The 17,390-nt window shown below is 41.7% G+C and overlaps 1 protein-coding gene and 1 non-coding gene across 9 annotated transcripts in view; both read right to left on the bottom strand.

Annotated features, from left to right (window-relative positions):
* Positions 1–17,390, bottom strand: part of TEX14 (testis expressed 14, intercellular bridge forming factor) — a 168,860-nt gene that overhangs the window by 93,763 nt on the left and 57,707 nt on the right. The window lies entirely within an intron of this gene.
* LOC131747211 (U1 spliceosomal RNA) lies at positions 6,141–6,304 on the bottom strand. The gene has a single exon (XR_009332835.1). It is a non-coding gene; the product is annotated as a U1 spliceosomal RNA (small nuclear RNA).

Here is a 17,390-nt window from a genome sequence, read left to right as displayed (position 1 = left end):
CTTTGTTGCTGTGCACAGGCTTTCTCTAGTTGCAGAGAGCTGGGGCTACTCTTTGTTGCGGTTCGCGGGCTTCTCACTGGGTGGCTTCTCTTGTTGCAGAGCACAGGCTTTGGGTGCGTGGGCTTCAGTAGTTGTGGCACGTGGGCTTCAGTAGTTGTGGCACGCAGGCTCTGTAGTTGTGGCACACAAGCTTAGTTGCTCCGCAGCATGTGGGATCTTCCTGGACCAGGGCTCGAACCCATGTCCCCTGCACTAGCAGGCAGATTCTTAACCACTGTGCCACCAGGGAAGTCCAATCATTGTGGTTTTGATCTGCATTTCTCTGATGATTAGCAGTGCTGAGTATCTTTTCACATGCCTGTTGGCCATCTGTATATTTTATTTGGAAAAATATCTATTCATGTCTTCTGCCCATTTTTAAATTGGGGTTTTGTTTTGTTAATTAATTAATTTATTTTGGCTGTGTTGGGTCTTTGTTACTGCGTGCAGGCTTCTCATCGCGGTGGCCTCTCTTGTTGCGGAGCACAGGCTCTAGGCATGCGGGCTTCAGTAGTTGTGGTGCACGGGCTTAGTTGCTCCGCGGCACGAAGGATCTTCCCAGATCAGGGCTCGAACCCACGTCCCCTGCATTGGCAGGCCGATTCTTTTTTTTCTGCGGTACACAGGCCTCTCACAGTTGTGGCCTCTCCTGTTGTGGAGCACAGGCTCCAGACGTGCAGGCTCAGTGGCCATGGCTCACAGGCCTAGCCGCTCCACGTCATGTGGGATCTTCCTGGACTGGGGATCAAACCCGTGTCCCCTACATCGGCAGGCGGACTCCCAACCACTGCTCCACCAGGGAAGCCCTGAAAGGCGGATTCTTAACCACTGTGCCACCAGGGAAGTCCGTGGGGTTCTTTTTGATATTGAGTTGTATAAGCTGTATGTATATTTTGGATATTAACCTCTTATCGGTCATATCATTTGTAAATATTTTCTCCCATTCATTAGGTTATCTTTTTTGTTTTGTCCATGGTTTCCTTTGCTGTGCAAAAGTTTGTGAGCTTAGTTAGGTCCCATGTGCTTACTTTTGCTTTTGTTTCTTTTGCCTTAGTAGACAGACCTTTAAAAAATATCAGTATGATTTTTTTTAAAGCATTTATTTATTTATTTTTATTTGCTGTGCCAGGTCTTAGTTGCAGCTCACAGGCTCCTTAGTTGTGGCATGAGAATTCTTGATTGCGGCACACATGTGTGATCTAGTTCCCTGACCAGGGATTGAACCTGGGCCCCCCACATTGGGAGCAAAGAGACTTTACCACTGTGCCACCAGGGAAGTCCCTCACTTAACGATATATGCCAAAGAGTGTTCTGCTTATGTTCTTTTGTAGGAGCTTTATGGTTTCAGGTCTGAAATGACAATTTTGAATGGATCAGCCTTAGGTTCTGAAATGGTTGCTTTTAAAGGGGGGGATTAAAAAAGCACACAGACTGAGTTGTTTCCATACTCTAGCAAAGTTAAACATCTATTCCCAGTAGTACAAGAGACTCCACCACAACTCAGAGAAAAAGGTCTCTACAGACTGCAGCCTCTCTATTTTGTGTGTGTGTGTGTGAAGTTTTTTACATCAGGCCATGAACCAACACCTGCCTCAATCACTGGAGCCTAAAGTCACTTCTTTGTCACTGCTTATCCATGGAGCTAAGGGTGAAAAGCAGCCACCGGAACGACTAAGACAGCACTATAACCCTGGGAAAATCATTTTGGAGTTGTACCAGAGATTGGCCTGGTTTCTGTCAGTCAGTCTTAGGATACAGTAACACCTGTGTGTGACCCTGAGCACAGTCTAGACTGTGCCTATATTACTGCCTCACTTTTTCTCTGCCTGGCATTCAGAGCTACTTCACCCACTAGACTGCAGGCCTCTAGAGCAGGGTTTTTCTTTTTTTTTTTTTCAGTAGTAATGATTTTGTGTATTTCATTCTTTTTATTATTTTTTAAACATTTTTATTGTATAATGCAGGGTTTTTCTTGTTTGTTTCTTTTATAATAGTTGAAATATGGGAATTCCCTGGCAGTCCAGTGGTTAAGACTCCATGCTTCCACTGCAGGGGCCTGGGTTCTATGCCTGGTTGGGGAACTGAGATCCCACAAGCCACATGGCATGGCCAGAAAAAAAAAAAAGCCAAAATAGCACAACATATAATTACTACATATATTACTTTACCCATTAACTTCATACTCTCTTTAAAAACCTACAGGAAGCATAATTTTAAATTTCTGCATGACAGTCCATTTTGTGACTGGATTATTAATTCATATAATCATTCCCCTTATTTCTGGACATTTAGGTTGGTTCAATTTTTCACTACTGTAAATAATTCTGGGCTCTGGATAGAGATGGTATATTGAACATCTATAAGTTTCACTCCCTTCCAAAACCCCACAAAAACTTCAGAAAAGGAATTTTTAAAAGGCAACAACTTTCAAGGATGGAGAGGACAGAAGGGACAGGAGCAACATATTTTTGACAGTTATAAATGAGAAATGACTGAACTAGACCAGGGACCCCCAAATCTTAAGCCAGTTCTGGGGAAAGCTGAAAACTAACCCAACTGACACTGCAGAATACTCAAAAAACTCCAGATTTAACAGTGCCAGAACCTCTAGAACCAGGTAAAATGAGAGAATACTAAGAAACCAGGCTGATGGAAAGCTGTCTCAGAAGAGATGTCCAAACCCTTCTCTCCCCATGCTGCTGGATAACCGGCCCACCCTAACACTATCTAGAGTGGTGAGAAAGACAGGAGGAAGGTACAACTGAGGTCCTCTGGAGAAGACTTGAAGCTCAGGTGAAAGTTTAAACAGTTACTGAAAAGAGGATGTACACATGCATTCCAAAGGCTAAATGCTGAGACCTCCTCCCTCTCATCCTCCATTTGGTTTCCAGAACACTAGCAACCAAGCCTTTACCTTCCAGGATACTGAAAGTTTCCTCTGAGTAATCTGAACACCCTAGAACAAAGTCCCAAAGATGTTGACATGGGCTTCCTCTACAAAGGTGTAGGGAGATCACTGCAGGGAAACAGAAAGACCATACAACCTCACCTTGGCCAGCTCCCTAATTGTTAACATGAGGAAACAATCATAATAGCAGCTCAGCCAAACAACCAAAAGAAGACAATATGGAGGAGACAGACTATGCAAAAGGAAGAAAACTAAAAAAGAAAATGAAAAACAAGCATCAAAATCTTCACAGATATAAGAAGATTTTGCATCTGAAAGATAAGTACAAGAAGTTATACAAAGCAGAAACTAAAAACAACAAAAAAAGAGTTCTTAAAGATATGATTGTAGAAATACAAAACGGAATACGTGGGTTCAGCAAAAAAGATTAATAGATGGAAAATAGATTTTTTCCCCCTAATTAGAGGACCATTGTAGGAGTTCAAATAACCAAATATGGAGAGTTCTAGAAAAATTAAAAACCAAGGGGAGGGGACTTCCCAGGTGGCACAGTGGTTAAGAATCCGCCTGTCAATGCAGGGGATATGAGTTCGAGCCCTGGTCTGAGAAGATCCCACATGCTGTGGAACAACTAAGCCCATGTGCCACAACTACTGAAGCTGCACTCTAGAACCCGAGACCCACAACTACTGAGCCTGCATGCCACAACTACTGAAGCCCACACACCTAGAGCCTGTGCTCCGCAACAAGAAGCCACTGCAATGAGAAGCCTGCACACTGCAACAAAGAGTACCCCCCACTCGCCGCAACTAGAGAAAGCCTGTGCACAGCAATGAAGATCCAATGCAGCCAAAAATAAATAAATTAATAAATTAATTTAATTAAATAACTACAAAAAAACCAAGGGGAGGAAATCACCAATGAAATAATTCACGACAATTTCTCAATATGGAAGACTTTCTAGTTGAAAGGGTCCTCATCAAGTGCCCCATACAATGAATGGCTATAAGATACACATCATTAGGAAATTACAAAAAATGAAAATAAAGAGATAATTCTTCAACTTTTCTGAAAATGAAAAGATCAGTCACATATGTCATGTAAACAGTATAAGGAATTAGAAAGTCTTCTCAATAGCTTCTAGAGGCTATAAGTCAAAAAAGTGATGTATTTGAAATCATGAAGAAAAATTTAACTCCAACCTAGAATTTGATACCCATTTAAACTATTACACTTATGCAGCAATCTGAAAGAACAATGGGTTTAGGTAGAAAAAAATAGAAGTAGACAGATCTCCAGAAGAAAAAAAAAAAACCCTGCATTTAAACTAATAAGACTACTTGATATGATTTACCCTATGGAAAACCAGAGGCTACTGGAAAGTGTGGGAAGAATTAGGAATAGGTAAAAGAAAAGTAACCAAATGAAAAAAGGTAAAATTAAAAGAGGGGGAGAATTCCCTGGTGGTCCAGTGTTAGGATTCCATGCTTCCACTGCAGGGGGCACAGGTTCAATCCCTGGTCGGGGAACTAAGATCCCGCATGCTGCACTGCGTGGCCAAAAAAAAAAAAAAAAAAAAAAAAAACAGAAGGAGAAAAATACTAACCAGAGGGAAAATAAAATTAAAGGAAACAATGACATTCAATGACAATGCTCTGCTGTGAATTGTGAATAATGTTTGCCTAAGAATAATATGAACACTGATTTAACCAAGTGATTTAACCAAATGGTTTTTAAACTACATTAGGAAAAATAGAGAAGAAATGGTGCAAGAGAGCTAAATCTTCATTTACATTATCAAAAATAGGCAATGTCAAAAATGGATACATTAAAGGATAATATTTTAGATATTATTTAAATATCTAATTAGATATTATCTAAATATCTAGATATTTCTGGTTTAGAAACAGAGGTTCATAAATTTCAGAAGAATCAAATTTTAGTTGTTTTTAGAGTGGAAAGTGTCTCCCTCTGCAGGGGACCTGGAGAACAGGAAGAAGTAGGCAAAGAACTTAGTTTAGAAACCTAAAAGGACTACTTGATTTTCTAAATGAAGTATATGTGTTATTTTGATACAAATTTTAAAAGCATGCTGCAAAATATCTGTACTTTGTGACTCTCATGTTCAGTTTTAAACAAAGGTCCCAGAACAGCACTCAGGTGACTTTTTAATTATCAGGTGAGTACTTAAACTTAGAAGCCAATTGAGGGATCATATTTTTATATATCAGGCCCCTGGAGACACTGTAAACCCCGTCAGATTGCTGAGGGTCAGGAAGTGACCAAATACAGATGGACAAGGATTTGTTCTAAAAGAGAAGCAGCAAGAACTGCTCTTACAAGACAGGTAAGCATGAGTGTGAAGGTCACTAGAAATCCTCAGAATAGCTAGATCTGGAAACTAGGAGAACCAGAACATACCATACCCTTAAACTGAACCCCAAGGAATCAGCAGCACATACAGGAATAGCAGTTGTTTGCAGATATATTCTAGTTTACAGAAGACACTAGTAGGGGGCCTTTAAAAATACCCACATCCAACCCAGATGTAGCATTCATTATATAATAAAGGAGAGACGGATCTCTTAAAACGGTTCAAAAGTCCCAAATTCAGCTAGCGCAAAGAAAAATAGCTACTTAAAAAAAGAGCAACCTGGTTATTTCAACGCCCTCAAGAAACCAGGTAAATTGAAACTAAATCAATCATAATTAAACCTTAATTCTCGTTTTTTTACCATACACAAAATCAGGAAAAAACCGAATAAAATTAACATTCATTTCACTGCCACAAACTAAATGGGTCTTCTTGCTTTGAAAAAACCCCGCGGAGCAGAAGTTAATCATCCTTTGAGAAAACCCCGCGGAGCAGAAGTTAATCATCCCTTCGCCCGAAAACATAAAACTCACTCTCCACCCCGATTCCTCAACACCAATGTAAGACCCCATCAACGCTCGCTCTACCTGCTTCGAAAACGTGGGTACATTTTTACTTCGGCACCATCTCTAGTAAATCACCTATCCCTATTTTTAACGATCACAGGCAAAGTACAAAGATAAACCCAAACCCCCTCCCCCGTAATAGAAAAACTAATACAAACTTTTTCTGAGAATCCTATCACTAACAACCGAAAACTCCCCAACACCTACAACAATAATGCTGTGATACGAAACTTCCGTTAACAAACCAAAGAAACAGGGGAGAGCGCGAACGCAGTCCCCCACTACCACAAATTATGCAGTCGAGTTTCCCACATTTGGGGAAATCGCAGGGGTCAGCACATCCGGAGTGCAATGGATAAGCCTCGCCCTGGGAAAACCACCTTCGTGATCATGGTATCTCCCCTGCCAGGTAAGTATGAGTTGTTAGGACTCGCTGGTACCTAACCCTCCGATTCAAATCATTCTAAAGAAAGGGTCACTTTTCTCATGCATTTTTACAACCCACCCCCCCCACTTCTGGAATAGAGTCTCCAAACTATAATTACCATGCAGCAATATTTTGTATATCTAAATATTGCCAAATCTTAGGAAATACAATACCTAGTGTAAGCATTACCGGCAGTCACTGCTCTTATCTACATGTTCCACACCCCTTTTGCTGATGTCATTCACAGCGTCCTTTTCCTAGTTAGTGGAATGAAACTTAAAGGCAAAGACACTCTACGGATATAAAGGTAACAAATTCATTCCTTCCTTCAAGGGCTTGGAGCTAATGACGTCGCTGTGATTTTGGCGCAGTTCAGCAAGCCGATATTCACGTAACAGAAAGAGCAAGTCTGAAAAGATGAAATTTGGCAAAAGTACATTAAAAAATTCAGACCAGGTAGTGCTAAAAATAGGCTGTCAGTTCAAAGATTCAAGCACAAGTACAAAATATGCTCTTTCAAATATGCGGCATATGATCACCCTCACTTGCAAGAGCAGTTGCACAAACACTAATTCTAATTTTGAACCAAGTAAGTGGAAAACTCACAAAACGCCCCCTCCTACGGCAGGTATTTGGATAAGCCGTAGGTGGTCTGTTCAGCTGGAGTGTGATGACCCTCACTCTTGGAAATCACTTTTGTGATCAAGAGTGTCTCCTCTCCTAAGCAAGACTAAGTTGTGTTTCGACTTATCCTTAAACCCTGTTGCGCCCAACACTACAAGCACAGGGTCATTCGTTTGCTTTTTCATGGGTGTCTGAAGTCCAAAACAAGACTATTGAAGAATCAGTCTATCCTACAAGAAGCTCCTGGGGACTTCCCTGGTTGCACAGTGGTTGGGAACCCGCCTGCCAATGCAGGGGACACGGGTTTGATCTCCGGTCCAGGAAGATCCCACATGCCGCGGAGCAACGAAGCCCGTGCACCACAACTACTGAGCCTGCGCTCTAGAGCCCCTGAGCCACAACTACTGAGCCCATGTGCCACAACTGCTGGGTCCGCAGCCACAACTACTGAAGCCCGCGCACCTAGAGTCTGTGCTCTGCAACAAGAGAAGCCACCGCAATGAGAAGCACGTGCATCGCAATGAAGAGTAGCTCCTGCTCGCCGCAACTAGAGAAAGCCCACGCACAGCAACGAAGACCCAACGCAGCCAAAAATAAATTAATTAAATAAAATTTTTTTAAAAACTCCTGGGCCCTCCTACACTGTATTAGCCGCTTCGAAAAGAGCAAATCCCATCTCAGATAGTGGTTAATGTATCACATATTCCACATCCACATAATCAATATTATCATTCTTCTTAATCCTCTCCTTCCTGCGTCAGTGTATATTAGAATTGGAGTTTCCAAGTTTAACTGTTCTTCAGTTGTCTCTCCAAAATCACACTAGAACCACCCTACTTCCCAAGTCTTTTTATCTTACAGAAGGACTCTTCTGGTAGTCTCTCCTCCACCAAAATAAATTAGCCAGAGTTTTATATATATATATATATATATATATATATATATATATTTTTTTTTTTTTTTTTTTTTTTTTTTTTTTTCCAGCTGCACCACACAGCTTTTGCAGGATCTTAGTTCCTCCACCAGGGATGGATTCTGGGCCCACCGCAGTGAAAGCACTCGGTCCTAAACCACTGGACCACCAGGGAATTCCCAAGTTTGGTATCTTTTTTGTGTACTCGGGCCTCTCACTGTTGTGGCCTCTCCTGTTGCGGAGCACAGGCTCCAGACGCGCAGGCTCAGCGGCCATGGCTCACGGGCCCAGCCGCTCTGCGGCATGTGGGATCTTCCCGGACCGGGGCACGAACCCGTGTCCCCTGCATCGGCAGGCGGATTCTCAACCACTGCGCCACCAGGGAAGTCCCCAAGTTTGGTATTTTTAAAACAGAAAGAAGTAACACTATTTGTAAAAATTATCTTATTAAAACCCAGCAAGCAATAACTGAGAACACAGAGGTATCTGAGATGGAGGGAGAACAAAATACCGGGTTGTGTGGAAGAAGGAGGTCATGATGTGAACTGCAGCTATTCCTGAAGGCTGTCTACCAGTTTGATTTTTATAAACTCTCTCCTCGAAAGAAAGAAGTATTATGTAACATATATACTCATATACACATATACATAAACATACATGCATATGTAATCTGGAAACAAAATATCTGCATTTTGTTTTGTGAAATAGAAGTTAGACATCTTGAAATCTGGTTGGGAACCACACACGTAAGGGAAAAAAGTGGTATCTATGAACTAGACTACTGTTATCACCAAACAACTCTTAAATTCAAAATACCATTTTCAAAAGATCTGTGACTAGCAGTGCTTTCTTTTTATTTATTTATAAAGTATAGTTGATTTACAATATTGTGTTAGTTTTGGGTATAGAACAAAGTGATTCAGTTTATATATATATATTTTAGATTGTTTTCCACTATAGGTTATTACAAGAGATTGAATTTAGTTCCCTGTGTTATATAGTAAGTCTTTATTATCTATTATATGTATAGTAGTTTGTATCTGTTAATCCCATACTACTAATTTTTCCCTCCCCCTGCCTCCATTTCCCCTTCAGTAACCATAAGTTTGTTTTCTATGACTGTGAGTCTGTTTCTGTTTTTTACATAGATTCATTTGTAATATTTTTTAGATTCTGTATTGTGATATCATATTGTATTTGTCTTTGTCTGACTTACTTCACATAGTATGAGATTCTCTAGGTCCATCCATGTTGTTGCAAAAGGCAACAATTTCATTCTTTTTTATGGCTGAGTAATATTCTATTTTATATATATATATATATATATATATATATATATATATATATATATACACACACACACACATACATACACACACTGACCACATCTTAAACCAGTCATCTGTTGATGGGCACTTGCGTTGTTTCCATGTCTTTGCTATTGTAATAGTGCTAGCAGTGCTATTTTATTTTACTTTACATTTCATTTCATTTTATTTTATTTTTTGGCTGCTCGGCTTGTGGGATCTTACTTCCCTGACCATGGAACAAACCCAAGCCCTTGGTGCAGTGAAAGTAACCACTGGACCACCAGGGAATTCCCTAGCAGCACTGTCTTTTTTTTTTTTTTTTTTTTTTTTTTGCGGTACGCGGGCCTCTCACCGTTGTGGCCTCTCCGGTCACGGAGCACAGGCTCCGGACGCGCAGGCTCAGCGGCCACGGCTCACGGGCCCAGCGGCTCCGCGGCACGTGGGATCCTCCCGGACCGGGGCACGAACCCGTGTCCCCTACGTCAGCAGGCGGACTCTCAACCACTGCGCCACCAGGGGAGCCCAGCAGCACTGTCTTAAACAAATAACAGAGTCCTTCACAAGGCTAGCTTCAATATTTCATGAGAACTTCATTGTTATTGACCTAGTTATCAAAATATCTGTCCAAGACAGTCTGCCTTAGGGCAAAAGGTGACTGTCCACTCCCTTGTAGCTCAAGCACGTTAAAACATTAATGCTACAATCCTCACAGAAGCCCTGCAGAGCTTAATTAACATCTTTTGAGGAGAGCCACATTTCTTTGATAAGAAAAATATACGGAAATACATGAGTTTATGTTAAATACTAACATAAGTTAGCACAGAAAAAGTAGAGAAGCTTCTTAGTTCATTTTACAAAGGTTGCAAAACTCTGTTGCCAAAAAAAGTATTATAGATTAATCTTACTTATGAACAAAAATGCAAATCTCGGGCTTCCCTGGTGGTGCAGTAGTTGAGAGTCCACCTGCCGATGCAAGGGACACAGGTTCGTGCCCTGGTTCGGGAGGATCCCACATGCCGCGGAGCGGCTGGGCCCGTGAGCCATGGTCGCTGAGCCTGCACGTCCAGAGCCTGTGCTCCGCAACGGGAGAGGCCACAACAGTGAGAGGCCCGCGTACCGCCAAAAAAAAAAAGCAAATCTCTTAACTAAGCCTATAAAACCTTTATGACCCGAATCTAGTAGAATATTAAAAGAACATACACAATAACTAAATTGGTTTTATACCAGGAATATAGGACCTACGTACATAAAAGAATATGATAGGGACTTCCCCAGGTGGTCCAGTGGTCAAGAATCCGAGCTTCCACTGGAGGGGGCTTGGGTTCGGGGAACTCAGATCCCTCATACTGTGCAGTGCGGCCAAAAAAAAAAAAAAAGTATATGATAAAGGTAGCATTTCATATAGCTGGGGGAAAAGATCAATTACCTAATAAAGAATACTTAGAAAATTGGCTCACCACTGGAAAGAAGGAAAAAAAAATGCTTCCTTCCTTCCTCCTACTTTACATTTTAAAAAATCAGATAGATTAAAATATTCAAATTAAATCATAAACCATATGTAGAAAAATACAGATGATTATGCTTATAATAATTTTGAAGAAAAATACTTTTTTTTTGGCTGTGCCTAACGGCTTGCAGAATCTTAGTTCCCTGCACCCCCTGCAGTGGAAGCCCAGAGTCCTAACCACTGGACCACCAGGGAATTCCCAAGAAAAGAAAGACTTTCTAAGCATCTTACCAAAGTAAGAATTAAATATAAGTTTGCACATACATAACCTCAATAAAATAGAAAACTTCATAAAGTTTAAATACACAAGACAAAGTGGGAAGATATCTGCAATATACAGATTCGGTAAATAGCCTGTATGATACAATATGCATATGAGAGAGAGTTGGCAGCATATGGATTTTGTTTTTTCATGGTTTTTTTTGGCTGTGTTGGGTCTTTGTTGCTGCACGCGGGCTTTCCTCTGGTTGCAGCGAGTGGGGGCTACTCTTCGTTGCGGTGCACGGGCTTCTCATGCAGTGGCTTCTCTTGTTGCGGAGCATGGGCTCTAGGCACGCGGGCTTCAGTAGTTGTGGCGCGTGGGCTCAGTAGTTGTGGCTCGCAGGCTCTAGAGTGCAGGCTCAGTAGCTGCGGCACACGGGCTTCGTTGCTCCGCGGCATGTGGGATCTTCCTGGTCCAGGGCTCGAACCCACATCCCCAGTCTTGGCAGGTGGATTCTTAACCACTGTGCCACCAGGGAAGCCCTTTCGTGTTTTCTTAAAATTTATTTTTGGCTGCATCAGGTCTTCATTGCTGTGCACGGGCTTTCTCTAGTTGTGGCGAGCAGGGGCTACTCTTCATTGTGGTGTGCGGGCTTCTCATTGCGGTGGCTTCTCTTGTTGCAGACGGCAGGCTCTAGGTGCACGGGTTTCAGTAGTTGTGGCACAAGGGCTCAGCAGTTCTGGCACATGGGCTCTAGAGCACAGGCTCAGTAGTTGTGGTGCACAGGCTTCATTGCTCTGCGGCATGTGGGACTTTCCTGGACCAGGGCTTGAACCTGTGTCCCCTGCCTTGGCAGGCAGATTTTTAACCACTGCTCCACCACAGAAGTCCCTGGATTTGGGGGTTTTTGTTTGTTTGTTTGTGGTATGCGGGCCTCTTACTGTTGTGGCCTCTCCCGTTGAGGGGCATAGGCTCCGGACGCACAGGCTCAGTGGCCATGGCTCATGGGCCCAGCCACTCCGTGGCATGTGCGATCATCCCGGACCAGTGCACGAACCCATGTCCCCTGCATCCGCAGGCGGATTCTCAACCACTGCGCCACCAGGGAACCCTGGATTTTGGTGTTTTTTTGTTTGTTTTTTTGTTTTTTTTGTTTTTATTTTTATTTTTTTGTGGTACGCGGGCCTCTCACTGTTGTGGCCTCTCCCGTTGCGGAGCACAGGCTCCGGACGCTCAGGCTCAGCGGCCATGGCTCATGGGCCTAGCCACTCCGCGGCATGCGGGATCTTCCCGGACCGGGGCACGAACCCATGTCCCCTGCATCGGCAGGTGGACTCTCAACCACTGCGCCACCAGGGAAGCCTATGGATTTTGGGTTTTAACATCAGACAAAACTGAGCAGAATGCTTGGCCTTTCATAATAAACATTAGTTATTGTTTCTAATAATAAAAACATAGACATACTACAAATACATATTTTAAATTAAAAGTAGCCTAGTTAGGGACTTCCCTGGTAGTCCAGTGGTTAAGAATCTGCCTGCCAATGCAGCAAACATGAGTTCGATCCCTGGTCCGGGAAGATCCCACATGCTGTGGGCCAACTAAGCCTGTGCGTCACAACTACCGAGCCTGCACTCTAGAGCCCACGAACTCCAACTACTGAGCCCCCGCTCCGCAACAAGAGAAGCCACTACAATAAGAAACCCAGGCACCACAATGAAGAATAGTCCCTGCTCACTGCAACTAGAGAAAGCCTGCGCAGCAATGAAAACCCAGCGTAGCCAAAAAAAGTAGCCTAGTTAAAAACTGGGAAAGGACATACGCCAGTGTTCATAGCAGCATTACTCACAATAGCCAAGAGGTAGGAGCAACTCAAGTGTCTACCCGTGGATGAATGGATAAACAAAATGTAGTATATACATACAATGGAGTATTATTCAACCTTAAAAAGGAAGGAAATTCTGATACATCCTGTAACATGAATGAACCTTGAAAACATTACGCTAAATGAAATAAATCAGTCATTAAAATACAAATACTATATGATTCCACTTATATAAGGGAAGGGGAAATGGTGAGTTGTTGTTCAATGGATACAGAGTTTCAGATTTGCAAGATAAAAAAGTTGTGGATATCAGTTGCACAACACTGTGAATATAATTAACACTACTGGACCTTACACTTAAAGATGGTTAAGATTAAAAAAAAAATTTTTTTTTTTTTTGGCCATGCTGCGTGGCTTGTGGGATCTTAGTTCCCTGACCACGGACTGCACCCGAGGCCACAGCAGTGAAAGCACCAAGTCCTAACCACTGAATTGCCAGGGAATTCCCAAAGATGGTAAATTTTATGGTATGTGTATCTTGCCACTATCAAAAATTAAAAGTGGGCAAATGATATGAGACAGTCACAATGCTAAAATATACTTGGCTAATAAAATTACTATATGAAAAGATTTTTAACCTCTCTTAGTCATAAAATAACCATTTAAAGTCAATTATTCCTCAAAAAAAAATCACCATTTAAAGATTGCTAAAGGCCAGTGCTAGGGTGGAGGCAGGAAAACCAGCCCTCATACACAGTTAGTAGGTGTGTAAGTCGTGCAAACATTTGGTAATGAGATTCAAAATGGGGAATTCTTTGGAGGTCCAGTGGTTAGGACTTGACGCTTTCACTGACGTGGCCCAGGGTTCAATCTCAATCTCTGGTCAGGGACCTGAGATCCCACAAGCCGTGCGGCCTAGTCAAAAAAAAAAAAAAAAAAAGATTCAAAATGAAAATGTGCATACTTTTTTTTTTTTTTTTTTTCGGTATGCGGGCCTCTCACTGTTGTGGCCTCTCCCGTTGCGGAGCACAGGCTCCGGACGCACAGGCTCAGCGGCCATGGCTCACGGGCTCAGTTGCTCCACGGCATGTGGGATCTTCCCGGACCAGGGCACGAACCCGTGTCCCCTGCATCGGCAGGCGGATTCTCAACCACTGCGCCACCAGGGAAGCCCTGTGCATACTTTTTGACCTAGGAATTCTACTACCAGAAATGTATTGAGAGAGACAGAGATAGAGAAAGAGCACGTGCTTGAGAGTAACCACAAGGGCACAGATGGGCATCCTCGAAAAAGCGAGCTCCAGAGCACACAGTACCTCATCACAGCAAAAAACTGGAAATAATTCAACTGTCTTTATAGGCTACTGATTAGAAGGATGGGCCTTAGGACTGAATAATATCCAGCCACTAAACTTAATTTTAAAATAGCTTTTAATCATATGCAGAAAGTTTTTGACAAAATATTGTGAAAAATAAGATATATATATATTTCTTCACAATTTGATCAGAACTATCATAACTCAAATAAATGCATTATATGAAGTTGTAAGAAGATTAAAATAAACCAAAATGTTAACATTATTATCTCTGAGTGAAACTGAGTCCCCTTAAAACTGAGTTCCTCTGCTGAGTTTATGATTAACCTCTCAATCCAGAACTTTATTCCCTTTCTTGTCCTGCACCTGTTTCCCCTCAAGACTGTGGAGTAGCAAAGAAAAGGGGGGGATTATAACTGAGCAGGACCCTATGGGGCCTTCCCAGGACAGAACCCCTGTCCCCATGTCCTCTGCCTGCCTTTTGTCTGTAGAAAAACTTTAGCCTCCTAGGCCTTCCAAGAGTTCCAAAGAGCAAATTTAATCAGAGAAGTGAGAAAATGCAGAAACAAAAGAAAACAGTCAAGCAAAACAAAATAATAATAGTTAATAACCATTAAACAAAGTCAAGGAAGTTTAGCTCCTCCTCAAGGGCTATAGATAATATTCTGAGCCATATCCTTGGGCTGTTTTGCAGATACTGAAACCCCCACCAGGTGAAAGAAGTCAACTGCATGCTGACCACAAGTACATTGACCCCAGACAGGCTGGAACCAGAATGCTGATGATGTTGACTCCCAATTACCTCAGCACCAACCAATCAGAAGAATGTCCATGAGCTGATCAAGCACCCCACAACCCTCTCTCATCCTGCCTTTAAGCCATTGGGGAGTTGGGGTCTTTTGATCATTAGCTGCCCATAGTCCTTGCTTGGCTTTGCAATAAATGCTGTACTTTCCTTCACCACAACCCAGTGCCAGTAGATTGGCTTTACTGTGCATGGTGAGTTGACCCAACTTTGGTTCAGTAACATGAACTGAAGAAAAGATCTATGAACATGGAAGCACCCTAAATGTCCATTGACAGATGAATGGATAAAGAAGAACTGGTATTTATCTACACACACACACATACACAATGGCATATTATTCAGCCATGAAAAAGAATGTAATAATGCCATTTCCATGGATGGACCTAGGGATTATCATACTGAGTGAAGTAAGTCAGATAAAGACAAATATCATGATATCACTTACATGTGGAATCTAAAAAAAATGATACAAATGAACTTATTTACAAAACAGAAATAGATTCACAAACACAGAAAACAAATTTATGGTTACCAAAGGGAAAAGGGCAGAGGGATAAATTAGGAATTTGGGATTAACAGATAAACACTACTATAAATAAAATAGATAAACAACAAGGACCTATTGTAGAGCACAGGGAAGTATATTCAACATCTTGTAATAGTGTATAATGGAAAGAATCTGAAAAAAATATATATATGTATAACTGAATCACTTTGCTATATACCTAAAACATTGTAAATCAATTACACTTCAATTAAAAAAATTTTAAATAACAAAACAAAATTTAAAAGGTCTATAAATCAGTTTTATATTCTTTATATTTTTGGTATTTTATTTGTATTCTACTTCCTACACGTATATATTTTCCACCTATTTAAGAGTACAAAACAAAAAAAAAAATAAGGAGAGAGGAGCAGGTCAATCACCTAATCATCCATCCTTTTAACAAATATATACTGAGCACCTCCTATAAGCCATACACTGTTAGGAGCTCTAGGAAAATGAGTAAAATCCACATGGTCCCTGTTCTACTGAATCTTTCATTCTAGTTGGGTAGACATATGCAAAATAAATAATCACACAAAGACATCTGGTGTTATGAGAGCCTTAAGGGGAGATCTAACCTAGTTTCAAGGGGGCTTGTTGGAGGTAGAGGTTCAGAGTCAGAGAAGAAGTCAATGAATGCTGAGATTTGAAGGATAAATAGTAGTTAATTGGGTGAAGCACAGAGGCATGTTGTGGCACACACATGGAATTAACACCAGAGTGGCTGGAGTGTAGAGTAAAGGTGAGACAGGACTTCCCTGGTGGTCCAGTGGGTGAGATTCCACGCTCCCAATGCAGGGGGCCCGGGTTCGATTCCTGGTCGGGGAACTAGATCCTGCATGCATGCCGCAACTAAGAAGACTGCATGCTGCAACTACGACCCAGGGCAGCCAAAGTAAATAGATAGATAGATAGATTTTTTTTTTTTTTAAAAAGAGTAAAGGAGAGAGAGGGAAGGATGCAACTAAAGAGGTAAACAGGAGCCAGAACATGCAAGACTTTTTGTAAGTCTTATTAAGAAATTTGGTCTTTATCCCAAGAGCAAAATAGGGAGTTACAGGAAATGAAATATACTCTAGAAAGGACCCTGTCTGCAGCACCGGAGAACAGACTAGAGGGGAGGGGAAGACAAGATGCAGAGAGACCTGCTAAAAGGCTCTTGCAGTACCTATAAGAGAAATGGTGGGGACTTCCCTGGAGGACTAGTGGTTAAGACTTCACCTTCTAATGCAGGGGGTGTGGGTTTGATCCCTGATCCCTGGTCTGGGAACTAAGATCCCACATGCCTCACAGCCAAAAAACCAAAACATAAAACAGAAGCAATACTGTAACAAATTCAATAAAGAATTTGAAAATGGTCCACATCAAAAAAAATCTTCAAAAAAAAAAAGCAATGGTGACAGCTTGGCCTAGAAAAAGAGACATGGACATGATCGAGATATTTTAAAGAGAAAATTGATAGGGTTTGTGGTTATAGTGAACATGGAGGCTTAAAGGGAAGGAGGTGTGGAAGATTCCTAGGTTTCTGGTTTGTGCAGATGGAAGGATGGATATTCAGTTCACAGAGGCAGGAAATGCAGGAAGAGGACAAAAAGATTCTGGGATGGGCTGAAGATAATGAGATAGGTTTAAGATAAGCTGAGTTGGAGATTTAGCACTGTGCTGTATGCAATTAGATATTTGCATCTGGAGGTCAGAGAACAGGTTAGAGCTAGAAAAATAAATTTACAAATTATTGGCGTATAGTCACTGAACTGTGAATGTGAATAAGAGAGCAGAGAGACAGAGAGAGAATAAGAGAACCAGAAAGGAGAGGAGAAAACAGAACTGGATAGTCAGTGAAAGGTCAGCTATGGGGCCTTACAGTAACATTTCATGCCCTGGTTATGGAGGATAAAATTGTAAGGGAGTCAGAAAAGCCAGATGCCTAGGAATGAAATCAGAGATGTGGCATCACAGAAGTCAAGTGAGAACAATGTTTAAGAGTTTGGGGACAACAAATATTTTGAGCTCCCATTATGTAC

This window comes from Kogia breviceps, chromosome 19 (genome assembly GCF_026419965.1).
Source record: "Kogia breviceps isolate mKogBre1 chromosome 19, mKogBre1 haplotype 1, whole genome shotgun sequence".
NCBI classification, from domain to species: Eukaryota; Metazoa; Chordata; class Mammalia; order Artiodactyla; family Physeteridae; genus Kogia; species Kogia breviceps.
Note: the sequence above shows the minus strand (reverse complement) of the source record. Positions and strands in the feature narration are given on the sequence as shown.